Consider the following 14,629-nt stretch of genomic DNA (forward strand, 5'->3'; position numbering starts at 1 on the left):
TCAAAAAAATGTTTTTATTTTTAGAGCGAGGAAGGGATAGGGAGTGAGAGATAGAAACAGCAACGACGAGAGAGAATCATGGACCGGCTGCCTCCTGCACGCCCCACACTGGGGATGGAGCCCGCAACCCAGGCAGGTGTCCTTGACCGGGAATCGACCCGTGACCTCCTGGTTCACAGGTCAATGCTCAGCCACTGCGCCGCGCCGCCGCCGGGCGATGACATGGCTTTTGGAATACACCCTGACTCCTGCCGGTGCTCCTGGCTCACCCCGATGGAAACATCTCTAGCCGCTCGCTGCCTCCTCCCTCCTCTTCCCCAGCCCAAGGCGAGGCTCTGAAAATCACAGCCAACGGACGGACTCCACGTCCAGTGGCTTCGAAAACAGCTCGAGTGGCCCAGTCACTGTCCAAACAAGGGAAGGGCTGGGTGAACAACCTCTGCTGTCATCATCTTCGCTAAGGTCATCGCAGCTGACGCCCCACATTTAATTCCTTCTTTCTGGATATTCCATCCTTTCGGGTCATAAAAGAGAGGATGATGTAATGCCGGGTACAGGCCCAAGGCGCCTTTTCCAGAAGCGACAGCAAACAGGGCGAGGCCTCCGCCCGCTTCGCCCGGGCGGACGTTCAGCCGCCTGTCAGCGTCTCCGCCTTCACCTGGGCGCTGGTTCACACACCGGCTCCTGGCGGCTTCGATCCCCGACCTTCAGACACCGCGGTCGGAGCCGCACCGGGCGGAGGCGCTGGGGCCTCCATCTCGGGAGGCAGGTCCCCCCACCCGGGGTCCCCCGGGGCCGCTGACCTCCCAGGGCCGCGGGTAAACGTCCTGCTGCAGTTTTAACCCATCCCCTCTCCGGTCTCCGCAGAGATGCTTGACAGCGCATCGCGATTCTCTGAACGACGCTCCCTCCCCTCCACGGCCCCACGCGGCTGACCTCTGGCCTCCGGACCACCTGCTCTGCCTGTTTGCGCAGCTGAGATGCAGGTATCCCCGCGTTCTCCATCCCATTTTGAAACGAGGACGTACCGGCCGGCTAGGCACGGACGGGGGGGGAGGGAAAGGTGTCTTGGCCTTAGAACGTGTTCGAACTACGACAGGCTCGTCAGACACCAGGCTCAACACAGTGGCTTCGGGGGCCGGTCGTATCTCCCCCCACAGACTTGACGACCCCAGAGGAGGACGAGGTCTCGGAATGTCCAGGGTCCGGCTTCTCCTGCTGGGCCCCATGGAAGCCAGAGTCACCCACAGTCACGGTCTCCAGGGACCAGGGGAGAGGAACGTCCAGTTTCCTCACCCTTATGACCCTCTTCCTCCCAATGTTCTGTCCTTTCTCCTCCTCCTTCTTCTTCTTTTATAAAAAAAATATATATATTCATTGATTTCAGAGAGGAAGGGAGAGGGAGAGAGAGACAGAAACATCAATGAGGAGAGAGAATCATTGACCGGCTGCCTCCTGCACGCCCCCTATTGGTGATCAAGAATGCAACCCGGGCCTGTGCCCTGACTGGGAAGCCAACCGCGACCTCCTGGTTCATAGCTCAATGCTCAACCACTGAGCCCCGCCAGCCGGGCCCTCCTCCTTCTTGAAAACCTATTCATGGGCCACCTCTCCCCCAGGGGGATGGCTCTAGCCTAAAAGGACCGGCCTTGGTGAGGAGGTGGAGTCTGGCAGTCCCTCTGAGGATCAAACAGGAGTCTCCCGTGACCCAGCGGTGCCATTTCCAGGGATGTGTCCAAAGGAGACGGAAATGTACGTCCCCTCAAAAACCTGTACATGTTTTCATAGAAGCGCTGTTCGCATCAGTCCGAGGCGAAGACAGCACGTGCCTGCAGCCCGTGAGTGGACAAGGCCAATGCGTCTACCCACACCATTTACCGTAAAGAGGAATGAAGGGCTGATACGTGCTCCCGCAGGGAGGCAGTTACAGAACATCATGCTTAGTGAACGACACAAAGAATACAGAAAGCGGCAAAAGACCACGTGTCTAATTACAGGAGATGTCCTATAATGCCCACAGCAGGCAGAGCCACAGGCAGAAGTAGAGGGGTGGTGGTCTAGGGCTGGGATAGGGGTGGTGTGAGGGGCAGTACGGGGTGACAGCTAAGGGGGGCTTTGGTTTCTTTGGGGGATGATAAGATGTTCTAAAATTGATTGTGAAGATGGCTGCACAACTCTATGAATATACACTAAAAACCTTATTTATTTATTTAGTTAGTTAGCTAATCCTCACCCGAGGATATTTTCCACTGATTTTTAGGGAGAGTGGAAGAGAGAGGGAAAGATGGAGAGAAACACTGATGTGAGAGAAACACATCGATTGGTTGCCTCCTGCACGAGCCCTGACCAGGGAGGATCCTGCAACCCAGGTACATGCCCTTCACTGGAATCGAACCTGGGACCCTTTGGTCCGCAGGCCGATGCTCTATCCACTGATCCACACCGGCCGGGGCAAATTGTAAACTTTAAATGGGTGAATTAAATGGCATGGGAATTATATCTCAATAAAGCTGTTAAAACCCTTTCTATGTTTTGAGGCATAGAAAGAATGTTGGGAAGTATTTCTAATCGAAATGCTACCGGTGGTTGTCTCTAAGTGTGGGCCCACCTTAGCTCCCCTCGGCGCCTCCTAGTGTCTTGGGAAATAGCAAAGACCGCATGTGTGTGTCAGGGACACAACCCCTCTCTCCGCGACTCCAGGACGCTCACAGGTGGGGCCCCGCCCACAGCACGGCAGACCGGTCCCCCGTCACTTCTTTCCATGAAACACTTGCAACAACTTTTCTAATGTTGCCTTGGAGATGGTTCATCTGCAAATAACTGGTTTATGACTGCCTGTGACTTCCTCAGCCATCATCGCGCAAGCTTGAAAGTGCTTACATCATCCGCCTCCGGTTTTCTTCAATACACAAGGGACGGTTACAAAAATGAATCTGACACTGGGTCAAAAAGCTCAGCTCCACAAACGTCAAAAATAACCATCACATTCTTTGAACACCATGTAGTTAAGTAAATGTCAATAACAAAAAAAATGGTAAGTTTCCATGCATTGGAATTTTTTAAACACAGAATTCTAAATGACTCATGGCTCAAAAGATAAATCATAAGTCACATTAGCTGGCCATGTGGAGTTCAAATCAGTTAAAATGTTAGAAATACCTAATTGTAAAAAAAACCCACATAGAACTTGTGTATTATAGTGGAAACTGCACAGAGGAAAATGAATCGTCTTAAATACTTATATTGGCAAAGAATAAAGGCTGAAAACGAGCTAAGTCCAACTAAAAAAGTGTGGAGGCAAAAACCCGAACTTTAAATCCAAAGAAAGAAAAGGGAGAAGGTAGTAAAGAAAAGAGTAGGCATCAATGAATGAGGGGAGGAGATTACCACAGAGTAGAAAGAATCAACAAAGACAAATGCTGGTCCTTTGAAAAGACGAATAACAGAAAAGTCTCAGGTGATATTGATCAGGAAAAAGCACAACTATTTAACCATAAACCCAACAGAAGGTATTTAACTACAAATATAGCAGAGAACTTAAAAAATAAAAAGATGAGCGGATACAATAAACAGTTTTATGAAGATATATTTGACAATTACATGAAACAGATAAATTTCTAGAAAATATAATTTATCAATGCTGACTCAAGAAGAAATAGAAAGCTTGAATAGTCCTACAGTTACTAAAGAAATTATAACAATACTAGAGGCCCGGTGCACAAAATTCATGTGGGGGGAGGGGGTCCCTCAGCCTGGCCTGCACCCTCTCCAATCTGGGACTCCTCGGTGAGATGTCCAACTGCCCTTTCACAATCCAGACCACTGGCTCCTAACTGCTCACCTGCCTGCTTGCCTGATCGCCCCTAACCTCTCTGCCTGCCGGTCTGGTTGCCCCTAACTGCCCTCCCCTGCTGCCCTGATCACTCCTAACCACCTCTGCTTTGGCCCCCACCACTGTGGCTTTGTCGGGAAGGACTTCCGGTCTAATTAGCATATTACCCTTTTATTAGTACAGATTAAAAGAGCTGTCACAGCAAAAAGACAGGGTCCGTTACTTTTACAGTTGAGTTCCTCAAATTTGTCACAGAGACAATCATTCAAATCTAACAACAATTCTTCTAGCGCACAGAAAACAAAAAGAGGCCACTCTTCAACTCATTCTATGAACTCCGTCCACTCCCAACTTTAAAAACTGAGCAAGCTCAGCCAGAGAAGGAGTCAATCTTACTCATAAACGTAAGTGCAAAATGCTTTTAAAAAATAGCACAGTGAATCCAGCCACGTGTTTTACAAGATAATGTCATATTGTTCCAGGTCGGAGTGACAAAAACCGGGGATTGTTATTGTGCAGTGAAAAGTTAACTGCACCCAGAGAGGGGTCTGGCCTTCGTCCCAGCTCCAGGAAAGCATCCTCTAAACTCTCGCAATGCCCTGAAGAACAGGAGTGTCTTTGTTATTCATGGGGTGGCCACACAGAGTTTATGGTAATAAAGTGACTCAGTGGGGCTGGACATGCCGGAAAGACCCGCCATGGGGTTAGAGAGGGGGGGCACTGGGCCACTGGGAACCAGCCCAACCTGGGGGACTGGGGGCGGGGGGGCAAGGTGGAGGCGATTGCTGGGAATGGAAGTCAACCACGTGGGCGATAATCCAATTAGACACTGAGGCTTAGGTGAGCTTCCTGGGTGGGCTGCACCCTGCTTGTTGCCACACATTGTAAGGGGGGGGATGTTGGGGGGGATGTCAGGGGGGGGTCAGCCCATCCCCGAGGACAGAGAGGCTCTGTGTGTGGAGACGCGGGGCATTCCAGGTTCTGCTCTGGGTGTCGCTTCCCGTGGCCGGTTTGGTTTTGTCACCTTTGCCACAATAAACCATCACAGGAAAGCCGGCACTTCCCTGAGTTCTGTGGGTCGTTTTGGTGAACCTGAGGGAGCCCAGACCCCCCAAATCGGTAGCCGGCGGGTCAGAGGGAAGGTGGCGCTGGGGACCCCTGGCTTTCAGCGGGTGTCGGAAGTCTTGGGCGGACCTGGCTTCCGGGGGACAGTGCCCCTCACTTCAGTGTGGCCAACGCCGGGCAGTCACTCACCCCCGTCACAGACTGAATGAGAAACGTCATTGCATCATCTCCACGGAGGCACAAAAGCTGTTGGTAACATCTTCTACTCATTTCAACTTAAAAAGACACACAAGACTTTAGGAAACTAGTATTAGATAAAACTTCCTGAATCTTGTAGAGAACATAAACAGATAAACAGTGTAGATAGGAAAATGCTCCAAGAATTCCCTTTAAGATCAGGGGCAAGGCAAGCCTAGATAGCGGATTTCCCCCCAGACTTTCTGGCCTTCGAGAGAACAACTAGCAAGACAAGTAAGTTCCAGGCATCTATAATAATGAAAGGGTAATATGCTAATTAGACCAGATGTCCTTCCCGTCAAAGCTGGGGCCGGAGGGAAGCCAGCCCGGTCCCGGGTGCCAGAGCGAAGCCGGTGCTGGCAGTCGGGGGAAGGAAGGCCTACTTTTGCACGAATTTCGTACATCGGGCCTCTAGTAAGGATTAGAAGGAAAGAAATAGGACAGTTACTATTTGCAGGTGATATAATTTTCTATACACAAACCCCAAAAGAATAGATAGAAATTGTTTAAAAGATAGTACAACAGCTTAGCAAGATGGCTGCCTATAGGAGGGACATTTAAAAATCAGTTGCATGTCATAACAGATTAATCCTGGACGAAACATGCTCAGTGGGGGGAAGTCCCAGAGGGCACAGACGGCATGAAGCCATCGCTACAGAGCTCACACCAGCAAAACTAGGGATAAGCATCCTCCTGAGGGAGGGCCAGACCAGCTGTTCCCCGGCTCATGGGCTGCCGGCTGGCAGCAACTGGGTTTTGCTTCATCCCTAACATTGTGTCACCTGTGGGGTCCACTGTGGCCATCACCTTCAGGGGGCCCTCCACTCGCCTGGAGCTCCCCTGGCCTCCCCCTCTCCCAGACACGCCCCCTCCTGAGCCTCCCACCCCACCCCTCCCCCCTCCCCCAACCTCCCACCCAGCCCCTCCCCCCCCCCAGCCTCCCCCCAGTCCCTCCGAGTGGGAGCAGCAGCAGCACCTGTGAACCTGCTGGAGACAGAACCCGGGCCCAGCAGCGCTGCTGGTCGGAGCCTCTGGGGTGGGGCCCGCCCTGCGTGGAGCACAGGCTCCTGGGGTTCTGAGGCTGATGGTTGGGAACCTCTGCTCTCACCGGCCCCGCCTGCCGGCTTCACAGGAGGGCAGCTCCCCACGCCACACTTGGCTCTTCCTGCCCCTGGCACCCCTGGGACTCACCCTCGCTTCCTGGATGGAGTCCTGTCAGCCCAACACGTGTCCCACGTCACCCACTTCGTCCGGCTCCTTGGCCACACCCCGTCGGGCCACCTGTGTCACTGTGACTCTGCAATGCCCGCTGCCCTGGCCTCCAGGCCGCCAGGACTCAGGACGCTCCCTTAGCCCGAGCCCGCGGCATGCTCAGCCCCTCACTAGCCGTGGGCCTGGAGTAAGAGTCAGAGCTTTCAGGTTTACACCCCCTCCGGCCGCTCCTGCCGACCGCCCACGGCCCTGCTGTTGCACCCACACTCGCCCCGAGCTCCAGCTACATTCACCCTCTCTCCCGAAACCACCAGCTCCTTCCCACCTCAGGGCCTTTGCACATGCTGCTCCCTCTGCCTGGAGGCTCGTCCTCAACTCCTGGCGCAGCTGATGCCTCTTGTCCTTCGGATCACAGCCCAACAGAGGTCCACCCGCCCCTAATAACTCCACCTGACAGACCTCGCTGTTTGCTCCACTCTCTGCCTCCCTTCTGCACCTGCCCGGCCCCCTCACGGACGTGCACCTGCCCGGCCCCCTCACGGACGTGCACCTGCCCGGCCCCCCTCACGGACGTGCACCTGCCCGGCCCCCCTCACGGACGTGCACCTGCCCGGCCCCCCTCACGGACGTGCACCTGCCCGGCCCCCTCACGGACGTGCACCTGCCCGGCCCCCTCACGGACGTGCACCTGCCCGGCCTCTGAAGCCAGGTGTGTGCCTCTCTCCAGGTGGACTGCGTTGCCCGATCACGTCTGACCCGTCACGTGTGAGTTAGGATTCCTGCAACCTCGACAGCCGGCTCCCCACAGAGGCTGAAGAACAAACGAGTCCTTGAATCCCTTGTGATCTGTGCTTAGGATGAAGCAGGATGGTTTCATTCACGTGCTCAGAAGCCCCTGTTAGATAAAGCCCTGTGTCTCCCTCGCAGATCCCCGCACTGCCCTGGGCTCCCTGCAGCCTCAGTCTCTGCAGACCCTCAGCCCACGCCACCCGCACGCCGGCCACCAGCGCTCCGTCCACGCGACTGCCTGCCGAGGGAGCCTCTGAACGCGTCTCATGAGATCAGCCCGGGTCTGAAAGCTCGGGCGGCATCTCTGTGCCTGGAGGTCAAGTCCTGGGTGTCACAGGGCCTGGCGAGCTGGCGCGTTTGCGAGCTGTGATCCCCCACGGCGCCACCCCTCAACTCCAGGCGCTTCTCTCTGCTCGGATCTCGATGGGCTCCGTCCTCCTGGCCCCGGCCCGGCCCTTGGTTTCCTGGTGCAGCCGGCAGCCCCGTGTCACCCATTCTGTGAAGCCGGCCCATCCTGCTCAGCTCCGCCCGGTGGGTAAGGCGTCTCCCATCTCCCGGGAAGGAGCCACGCTGAGGAGGGCAACCGTCCACCTGCGGGCACGGCACTTGGGGAGCACCAGATGCCATCCCGCCCCCCCTGCCCTTCCCACCGACTCCCCCAGGGGAGAACCCTGCCCTGGGCCCTCAGGTGGGAGCACGGAGCTGCCTGCAGTCAGGTGCACCCCTCGCCACCGGGGGTCGGGGAGGAGGGATTTGGACAGAAGGCTTTTCAGCCCCAACCACACAGCCCTGGCCATCGCCTTGTGCTGCCAACAGCAGAGCGGGCGCCGGTGCCAGCTCTGCCACCACCTGCGTGGGTGCCCCCACAGTTACAGACCGGGCCTCCTGGGCTCCTGGAGTCCGCTTCTAGGACCAAGGTGACCCAACACCTGCTGGCGTGTGCACAGCCGGTCCTCGCAGCCTCCGCACTCCCTGCAGCCGCACGTCTTCCCCGGGGAGGAGGGAGGGACAGGCTGTGTCCTGAGCCCTGGGGGCCGCGTCCACCGTGTGCCGTGAGCCAGGGCCAGACGCCGCCGGCGGCCACACTTCCCCAAGGGGCAGACGTGTGCCCTGTCCTCGGCGGCCCCTCCGCAGGGCTGAGGAGGTTGAGTTTGAACAGGAGGAAACTTGGGCCTTTGCCACTTTTTATTTTTTTATGTTTTTAATTAAATCGCCCGGGTCATGGACACCCTGCAGAGACTATGAAAGGCAGCCTTGCATCGTGTTCTTGATACACCATCTGTTTACTCACCGCGGTCAGGTGATTCCTGCAGCACATCCCGTCTCACTGGCCTGGACCAGTCTGTGGGTGAAATGGTCAGGGTGGGGCCAGAGCCAGGCCTCTCTCTCTCTCTCTCTCTCTCTCTCTCTCTCTCTCTCTCCCTCTCTCCTTTGCTTTCTTTTTTCCCTCTTCTTTCTTTCCCTTTTCTTTCTCGCCTGTCTCCCTCCCACCTTCTCCTCCCCCCCCCCTCCCTCCCATTCTCTCTCACTTGCCTTCCTCCTCTTTCTCATTTTAAATTGGCTGTTGACCCCAAACTTGTTGGCAGAATTTGTTCCTGCTCACGGCACCTAAGCACCCCATTCCCACTGCAGTGTTTTAGGCCGACTTCTGACACGGAAGCCCAGATACCATGAAATAGTTCCATGGGGGTGTGGGGGGCCCACAGGAGGCATTGGGGGCAGGACCCCCCACTGAGGCTCAGCAGCTGCGGAGGGATCAGATCCCCCCCACCCCCACACACGCCTTCCCCGCCTTAACTCTGAGCAGTGGGGCCTCAGCCGCCCTGTGACACTGTGACGGGGACAAGCCCTGCAGGGATCTGTCCTGGGAGTGCGCGTCTGAGGAGCCCGAGCAGGCGGTGGGTGGGTGCGGGCGCCAGCTCAGCCCCCCGCGATGCTCAGGCTCCTGCCAGCTCAGCCACGCGCCCGTCCGCAGCCCTCAGGCTGCCGCTTCTTCCCTTTCCTCCTCTCCCGTCAGATCTCACTCCCTGGCTGCAGGCGGGGAGGGAGGGAGGGGTCTGCACGCTCTGTCTGATGCCACTGCTTCCGTGGGGCCCTGATGACAAGGTTTAAGGTTCATGTGTGCATGTGTGTGTGTGTGTGTGTATTTACGCCAATAGAGTTCTTTGTGAGAACATGGCTGTGTGGGTGACTCACCCATGGGTGTCTCACACTGAGGGCTCGTGAGACGCCTCTCCCATCCTCGGAGGCCCAACCGCCTGGGGCCTCCCTTATCAGCGCGGATGGGAGTTGTAGCCTGTGAACCTGGTCCCCGCGCCTGCAGAGGGCACCCACCTGGCTCCTGGGCCCCAGGTCCCTGTGCCTGCAGAGGGCACGCACCTGGCTCCTGGGCCCCAGGTCCCTGTGCCTGCAGAGGGCACGCACCTGGCTCCTGGACCCCAGGTCCCCATACCTGCAGAGGGCACCCACCTGGCTCCTGGACCCCAGGTCCCTGTGCCTGCAGAGGGCACGCACCTGGCTCCTGGACCCCAGGTCCCCATACCTGCAGAGGGCACCCACCTGGCTCCTGGACCCCAGGTCCCTGTGCCTGCAGAGGGCACACACCTGGCTCTGGGCCCCAGGTCCCCGCGCCTGCAGAGGGCACCCACCTGGCTCCTGGACCCCAGGTCCCTGTGCCTGCAGAGGGCACACACCTGGCTCCTGGACCCCAGGTCCCCATACCTGCAGAGGGCTCGCACCTGGCTCTGGGCCCCAGGTCCCCATACCTGCAGAGGGCACACACCTGGCTCTGGGCCCCAGGTCCCCGCGCCTGCAGAGGGCCAGAGGCTGTGATTAGTCCTCCGAGGGAGCTGGGCCATTGTTCCTCTTCTCCTTTATCTCACAGGGTCTCAGCCCGGCTGCCCCGGTGGCCGCCGTGGGACCGGCTGGGAACGGTGCTGGGATGGTTCTCTGGACAAGCCCGGAGCAGGCGGATCAGTGTTTGCGTGTGGATTGAACCCAGTCCCCACGTCCGTGCCGACACGGTTTGGGTAAATGAACCCGTCCTGGTGCTGAAGGAACTGACGTCATTCCCCTAAATCACCGGGCTCATGAAAGTTACAGGTAAGCCCTGGCCAGTGTGGTTCAGTGGATAGAGCGTCAGCCTGCGGACTGAAGGGTCCCAGGTTCGATTCCGGCCAAAGGCACGTGCCTGGGTTGCGGGCTCGATTCCCAGTAGGGGGCGTGCAGGAGGCAGCTGATCAATGATTCTCTCTCATCATTGATGTTTCTATCTCCCTCTGCCCCTCCCTTCCTCTCTGGAATCAATTTAAAAAAGAAAGAAAGGAAGGAAGGTGTCCAGTCCGTCCTCGGCAGGGAGCTCCCGGGTGTGGGAAGAGCATCCTGCGTTTGGGGGGCCTCGGCTCTGTGGGGTGAGCTGTGCCCGTGGCACCTCCCTCTGCCTGGCGACCCTCGGGCCACACGGGACACTCATTTAGGATCTGGAGGTCGTAGGGGACTGTGGCCGCACCTAGCCCATCCTATTCTTTTTCTGTCTTTTTTTCACGCTTGCCGGATCGGCTCACAGAACTGTGGCCGGTCTCACAGAGGCTGCAGCAGGGACAGACGACGGGAGAGACGCACAGGGACATGCCTGCGGGAAGCAGGGCAAGGCTTCGAGCCCGCTCCGGGGCACCCCCTCCCGGCACCGGGACCTGCTCCCCAGCCAGGCAGCTCCCAGCCCCTCTGTCGGGCGCGGCGGCTTCATCTGGGGGCTTGGCTGATGGCATCTGTGGTCGCTGATTCGTGACACGGAGTCGGAGGAGGGAGGAGCTCAGTTCCCATGGGGCCTGGTCTCTGGCCACCAGCTCCTCGTCGCATACGAGAGACAATCTTATCGCCGCAGCGATGCCCAGGGTGTCAGGGCCGGTGCCAGGAGCCTGGGACAGAGACTGGTGTCTCCTTCCCACGGAACCGCACCAGCCCCCGATGCCCGTGTCAGCGGGCAGCACCCGGCCTCCCCGCAGCGGAACCACCCGCCCCGTCGGCCACGCGGATTGGGGGGTTGGCCTGGCCTCCCTCCGACAGAGTCAGACTAATCATGGAGGACTCTGTCATGTCACTGCTTTCCCCCTTTGTAACTATTTCAAACGTGGTTCTATGTCCCAATAAACATGATTTTTAAAAACGTATGACTGTACACACATAGCCCACCTCTTTCCCTTTAAGAAAACACCCTTTTCCCAGACGCAGCTCGCACACAGCCTCCCTTCTGAGCGGGTCTCCCTGTCCCAAGGTGGTGTCTGCATTTGGGGGCGGGGGGTGCTTTCCCCTGGGCTGTGGGTCCTCACACAGAGCGGCGCCCCCGGAGGTGCCCAGCACCGAGTGCCCGCAGGCGGGCGTGGGAAGGCTGCCGAGCTGCCGGGGCGGCCCCCCATCCATCACTCCTGAGGGCTTGGCCCGCCAGGGCCGGGATGGCCATGAACAGGCCTTTGTCCTGGCGGATGGAGAAAGCCCGCGTTCAGTACTCCGCCGCCGGCAGAAAGCTGTTCGTCAGGAGGGTTCCGGCGTCACAGTCAGCGTCTCCGGATCAAACAGCGAAAAGTCAACGATGGAATTAGCCCTGGGGGGCTGGTTCTTTAGCCGCAAGACTCGCCTTCCCACCCACCCCTTTGTTACAAAAAATGTATGAACCAACATCCCACCCCAAGTACCCCCAAGTGGGGGCTTTTCACAGCCAGGCAAAACAAACACCCCCACCAGGAACACCAGCGCGACCACGGGGTGCAGAGACTCTGTCACGGCAGGGGCCCTCCCTACATGGCCCTCCCGACAGCGACAGCCACCCCCCATCTCCCCCCACACCCCTGCCATGCGGCAGTCAGGCCCAGCAAGTGGGCCAGACTTGCCTTTTTAAAGAATATATATATATATATATTTTTATTGATTTCAGAGAGAGGAAAGGGAGAAGAAAGGAGAGGGAGAGAGAGACAGAAGCATCAACGATGAGAGAGAATCACTGATGGCTGCCTCCTGCACCCCCCGACTGGGGATGGAGCCTGCACAACCCGGGCATGTGCCCTGATCAGGAATCAAACTGTGAGCTCCTGGCTCATAGGTCGACACTCAACCACTGAACCACACCATCCGGCACAAGACATTCCTTTTCGGCTGAACTAGAGGAAGCTGCTGTTAGGCTGGGGTGGGGGGGCAGGGGTTCAGGGTGTGTTCTGTACCCCAGCACCCATCTCTCCTCCCCTAGGTCAGCGAACAGTGGTCGCCAACCTTTCAGACCTCACGGACCAGTGGTTGGTGACAGCCGCCCTTAGAAGGTGGCCTGGCCCAGGGCAGGCCTTTTACGTGAGTGGAAGGGTCAGGGTCTCACTTAACTCGAACCAGCCCCGGTGCCAACCAGCTGTGTGCCCGGGAACAAATCCTTTCCCTTTATCTGGGCCCCTCTCACTCGTCAACGAGGGGACCCCGGCTCCTCCAAGTCCCTCCGACTTTGATACCGCTGCCTCCTGACTCCCGTGGCCAATGCAAGGGAAGGAGCGCGAGGATGATGCACGAGAGCCCTGGATCTGTAATAACGAGATCCCTGCGCAGGCGTGGATTCTCATAGCAGCCCTGGCCAGTGGCTCAGTCTGTCGGAGCATCGTCCCGTACACCAAAAGGCTGTGGGTTTGATCCCGGTCAGGAAACACATCCAGGTTGCAGGTTTGATCCCTAGGTGGGATGTGTATGAGCGCGACCGATCGATGTTTCTCTCTCACATCGATGTGTTTCTTTTTCTCTCTCTCTGTGAAGTCACTATCCTGAAAGAAAGAAAAAGAAAGAAGAAAAAAAGAAAGAAAGAAAGAAAGAAAGAAAGAAAGAAAGAAAGAAAGAAAGATAGAAAGATAGATAAGGGTCCAAGATTCAGCTGGCCCAGCCTCGTCTCAACTTGGAAGCTGAGGGGCAAATCAATATGCGTAAAATTTGATCGCGATCAGCCCTCACCCACGCGCCCCACAGCTCTGCCTTTGTTACCTGCGAGGCAGGCTCCCCACTGTTTAAACCAGAGGGCTGACACAAAGTGACAATATGTAGGTTGTCTGTCCCTTCGCAATAGACACTGTGGGAGAGCGTCACCTCCAAGCGGGACCGTGTCTCCAAACCAGCTGATCGATTTCCGTCCTGTAGACAACGCGCTCTCTAGCCCCATCCCTCCCGGGGCCTGGCCGCCCGGGGAATTCCGAGCAAAGGCTGTGCTCAGCGGAGAACGCTTTCTGACCCTAAGTTCCAGGGTCACCGCGCCTGTCATTTCATTCTTATTTTCATGGTTTTGGGTTTACCGAGGTGCTGATTCTTTAAGTGCATTCGTTCATTCGTTTGGGCAGTTTTTGGTTTACAGAAACAACTGAACAGAAAGGACAGCGTCCCCTATACTCCCTCCCCTCCCTGGATACCGTCCCCCTATCAGCACCCTCTTGCATGAGGCTGGCGCCTTGTTATAGTTGATGAGCCAGCTAAAGTGTATGGTTTGCAATAGGGTTCGCTGTGTGTTGTACATGCTGTGGGCTTGGCAAACACAGAGTGGCATGGACGTATCGCAGTCTCTTACTGAATAGTTTCACTTCCCTGAAGATCTCGTATCCCGGCCAGCGTGGCTCAGTGGTTGAGCACTGAACCAGGAGGTCACGGTTAGATTCCCTGTCAGGGCACAGGCCTGGGTTGCGGGCTTGATCCCAAGTCAGAGGCGTGCAGGAGGCAGCCGATCAAAGATTCTCTCTCATCATTGATGTTTCTATCTCTCCCTACCTCTCCCTTCCTCTCTGAAATTAATATATATATATTTTAAATAATAAAATAAAAATCCCCCGTATGGCACCTATTCATCCTGCCCTTCCCCGTAACCCTTGGCAGCCCTGATAGTTCTGGCTTCTTAGTCTTGCCTTTTGCAAAATGCCATGTAGTTGAGTCACACAGTAGGCAGCCTTTCAGACGCTTCCTTCACTTCGAGCAGAGGGGACGCACAGGGTGGGGCCAGAGCCTTCTCCTCCACGTCCCCAGTCACGTAAGTCACAGCCCTGGAGAGGCCCACGGGGGTGGGGAGGCCGCCCTGGCACCAGCAGTTCTCCGTCCTGCAGGCGACTGGGTGCCGCTAGGGCAAGACCCCGGGGTCTTCCACGTGGGACTGAGCTTGTGTTTCGGTTTCTTGTTCTGAGAGTTGACGGAGGGGAAAAGCAAACTACTGAGCAAAGCCACGCTGAATGGCTCCGTTTACTGAGAATTTTGCTTGAACATTTTAGAAGTGACCCAGAGAGATAGCGCGTGGGTTTAGTTCCATGAAAATATTTGTTGTTTTGAAAAGAAGTTACAGATAAAGGTCAGGAGAGCGGGAGCCAAGAGCAGACGGCCTTCGGCCCACGTGTGACGAAGGGACCCGGACCGGCACGCGCCGGCAGGGGGTGGGGTGGGGTGAGGATTAAAAAACAAACAAAAGCATGGCTTTACGTACTTTCCAACTTTCATTGT

This window comes from Myotis daubentonii, chromosome 3 (genome assembly GCF_963259705.1).
Source record: "Myotis daubentonii chromosome 3, mMyoDau2.1, whole genome shotgun sequence".
Classification (NCBI taxonomy): domain Eukaryota; kingdom Metazoa; phylum Chordata; class Mammalia; order Chiroptera; family Vespertilionidae; genus Myotis; species Myotis daubentonii.